Source organism: Meleagris gallopavo, chromosome 2 (assembly GCF_000146605.3).
Source record: "Meleagris gallopavo isolate NT-WF06-2002-E0010 breed Aviagen turkey brand Nicholas breeding stock chromosome 2, Turkey_5.1, whole genome shotgun sequence".
NCBI classification, from domain to species: domain Eukaryota; kingdom Metazoa; phylum Chordata; class Aves; order Galliformes; family Phasianidae; genus Meleagris; species Meleagris gallopavo.
The window spans coordinates 98,142,368-98,146,473 of record NC_015012.2 but is presented as its reverse complement, the minus strand read 5'-3'; the positions used below and the strand labels follow the sequence as shown (position 1 = coordinate 98,146,473).

General features: G+C 38.0%; 1 long non-coding RNA gene across 1 annotated transcript; it reads right to left on the bottom strand.

Annotated features, from left to right (window-relative positions):
* Positions 1-584: 584 nt before the first annotated feature.
* LOC109366303 lies at positions 585-3,901 on the bottom strand. Its single transcript, XR_002112571.1, has 3 exons — positions 1,115-3,901; positions 771-895; positions 585-687 (listed from the first exon to the last, which is right to left on the bottom strand). It is a non-coding gene; the product is annotated as an uncharacterized LOC109366303 (long non-coding RNA).
* Positions 3,902-4,106: the final 205 nt, after the last annotated feature.

Below are 4,106 nucleotides of genomic sequence, written 5' to 3'. Positions count from 1 at the left end.
CCTTTCTCCATATCAAACCAGTCTCTTTTAGGATTGATGGATCTTGTACAAGTCTCCTGTGGAACCTCATACAGCTTTTAGGAGCAACTGGTTCTTATTATGCAACGAAGAAATATTCATGCTTTCTGCAGAATCTCTTGAGAATCTGTTACCCAGCAGAAATCTTTATCTGCATACAAGTATATTGACTTACCAAGCATCATTGAAGGAATTGTGCAAGCCAAATGGTGCTAGACAAATGTCCCTGAGTGATAAGAAAGGATAGTGTGGAAGTGTCATCTTTTTCTACAGGTGTATGTGTTCAAGATGACAAGACTATGGCGTAGGAGGACGTAATTAAGAAAAATCTCCTAAATGCCAGGTATGTCATCTCTATGGGTAACATGTCATATGTAGTCCTACAAAATGACAGCTAGAGCTTTTGAATTTGATATGTATGTCCAATTAATATTTATTATGAATATGATTTATAAGATGTAGTAATGCTCTTAGGTATGTTCTGAACTGAAGAAAGTTCATGGTGTGTAGAAAGTGTCCTAATTATGGGATACCCTACATACATCACCACAGGGAAACTTTCAATCAGCAAGTTATCTATTACTACATGTGTATTTTGCATCTGAGATCCAGTTCTGGAAAGCAGGGAGGAAAGAAGGTGAGATGTTACAGCCTTGTCTGGCCACATTCCTGTTGCATAAAAGAATCAAGAAGAATGAGGAAGAGAGTTCTGGATTAAAAAGGGAGGCACAGCTGGAGGCTGGATTTCTTACCTGGCTCTGAATGTCAGCTAAGACCTATATATGTCCAAATGCCAGGACAGCAGGAGAAATCCTTTGGCCTTGGGAATACTCTTCTTGGCACCACGCATGAATGTGAGCTGCAATTAATTAAGTTGCTTGGTACAAAAACAAAAGCTGTGTTAGAAGACATCTAAAATTGAGTGGGTCTAATTGCTATAAAAGTATAAAAGACTGAAATTGAAAGACCCTTTGTTCATTTAGGCATGAAAAATTATTAGTTGTATTTATTACAGTAATTTCAATGGGCTGCCTCTGGACCTTAATCAAACTGGTTTGGTGTGGTACGTCATATACAACTATGCCTAGATATTTACATTCTTAAAACGAAGTCCCCCAACTTCCAGCACATGGTGGCCACATACAAACTGCTTATTGGGAATGCTCCCTGGCCCCTGCTAACCCATAGCTGTGCCTGAACATGGCTGGGTTAACACTAGTTGAGGCAAAGCCCTGCCAGGAAGTGTAATGGTGATGTAACAGTGGGGACAGTCAAAGCCCACTGCTAATACCTCTGTCTTAGGCCTCCTTCACTTACTAGCTCATAGATAAACTGACAGATCCAAATGCTAAATCAGTAGGTTTCAGTGGGAACTGGGACAGGGTCAGTTGGCCTTTCTCTGTATAATTTTTCCAGTTACATTCTGAATTTACCCAGCTGTAGTTGCTTATAGAACAATCACAACATTACAGAATGAAAGAAAAAAGAAATAGGATTAGGAAGTTCAAAACAAACAGAATCTTGCATTGTGGAAAATGTGTAAAGCAGACCTTTCTGTTGAGGCCAAATCCTGCTGTTCTATCTGAGCAGCAAGACTTCTGTGTCTAGGGCGAAGAGTCTAGAGAGAAGGACGGGTCATTCTCTGGGGAAGATCTTGAATAGGCACTCCATTAATAACAGTTACTTAGTTTCATTGTAAGAAAATTGGGGGTGAAAGACTGAGGAGATAAGTTAGGACGAAAGATTGGGAACCAACAGCTTCTACTTTGAAGCCATCAAACCCTTGTCCTTCAATAGCTCTGCATAAATCACTTGATTCTTCTGCCTTAGCTCCCTATCTCGGGAACAGAGCAGAATGCTTTGTGGAATATTTAGCATTCTGAAATAACAAAGAATTCTAAAGGTAGAAGAGAACCCATAACTCCGCTGCAAACAGTGGAGCATCATGGTTTTACTGCAGGTCTAAAGACTTAAAAATACTGTTTTGTTTTGTTCGATAATGGGAATGCACATGTAAAAAAAAAACATTTTGTGAACTCTGCACTGCATTGTGTATCTAGGTGAAGAAAAATAGTAAAAACTGCCCTCCCCACAGGAACAACTCACTGTGGTTTAGGATTTGATTCAGATTTGAATGAAGTCAGAATAGATTCCTGCTATTTCACTGGCTCTTAATATTCACAGTTCACAGGCAATTGATATGATTTTGGGTATTGTCCAATATTTGTTCCTTCTTTTACAGTTTTTCTGGTCATTTTATCTGGCTTACTTGTCAATATATTTAATGCTCCTAGCAACAAAGTACAATAAAAATGAGAATATATTTAATTGGCTCTAGTTAGAATAGAAAAACAGATGGGTTATGTTTCATCATGGTTGAAAAATTAACACAGAATATCTAATAACTGGTCTTATTCTTATTTTACCATTTATACCGGAAATAGGCATTAAATCAATAGTTTTGATGAAGCTAGCCTCACAGAGTCTGACATAGCTCTATGAGGTAAGTCTCACTGCATAAGTCTTGGGTTGTACACCCAAGCGAGGGAAGTGAATCCATAGTTTTTCAGGGTTCCACTGGTATTGTAAACACTGCAATATCATTATGTACTTCATTAAGTTAAGCAATTTGGAAATATATTTCCATCTTTTGTTTCCAGACTTAGTTTCATTTTACTTTCTTCCTCTACAGAAGTATGTCCAATAAAACATGAGGATAAAATTGAAGTCTTACCCACAAGTTACTGCGTTACACTTGTGTGAACAGTGCAGATACTGGGCAGAAGACAAATTACTAATACAACAGTGCAGCAGTTCTTTCTGTGGCATAGATTTCTCTGGGAATGTTATTTTATTGCATTGCATTTAGTGATTGTTTGTTTAAGGGGGAAGAACAGACATTGCTGGATTTCACTGATTCAGTAAGCATTCTGGCCTCGGTCCAGCAAATCATTTAAGCATGTGCTTAACTGTAATGAAATAAAATTTTTAGCTCATAGTACAGCTTATGTATTGAACATATAGTATGAGCTGAAAGAGGACCAAAATGATGAAGAAAAAAAAAGCCAAAGCATTTTTATACACACATTTTTTAATAGCTTGCTATTGTTAAAAGGGACATTTTTTACCACCTATGCTACCCAGTTCCCTTTTACCCCTCCCCAAAAAGGAATTAACTTTTCTTGATATGACAATCTGACAGTTATATCCTGTGTAACTACCAGTCTGGTCCTTTTAAAAAAATATCCTATTAAGTTAAGTGGAAGCTTTGCCTGAGCAAGGTATGCTGAAATGAGTCACAGGGAGTATATGGAATTTTCTCAGGACTTAAGGCTGTGCCTGTTGTAGCCAAAGGCGGAATCTCCGGTGGAGCTCAGAAGTGCTTTTCTGAATGCATTCGTTTTCCATACCAGTCTCTGTTTTAGTGAGAAACATAAAACCAACATGAAAGTCATGCTGAAACATACCACAAAGAAAGGTGTGTTCTTAAATTGGGTTACCTAACCCAGGTTAGATAATTTAAGCTGCGGTTGTATAGCAATTTCAATTGCCTGCCAGGGAGGGTAGAACCACGTCAGCCAACAGTTAGATGAGCATCAGCTATTGCTGAGCTGCAGCCCCAGCTTCAGGCAGCAAGTGAGACAGATGAGGTTCCCTGGGTCAGTTAAGATGGAATACAATGCACAGATCCCATTTAAAGCTCCGATTGCTTTCATCTGTCCATGTAAAGACATTGCTGTTGGATTTTTAAGAGTTTTTGCAATGTAGACAGACTGGTGAACATTTTTAGAGACATAGAAACTTAATAGAGTTGACTTCTGTCTGTAGTAAAGGGAAGACAGTTCCTTCCTCAGAAGGTTTGCAATCCTTATGCTATCGTTCCCTGTAAAGACCTCCAAGATTCTAGCTTACAAAAAAAAAAAAAGAAAGAAAAAGCTAACTTTATGAGTGGTTTTGTAGTTTCCAGTGTAAAAACAAAACAACAAAACAAACTTACTTTCTTTTACAGGTTAGTTGCCTAGGGATTTATTTGTTTGAAGAGCAGAAATCCTCTTGAATTTCACTGCAGTAAATCTTTTTTTTTTTTT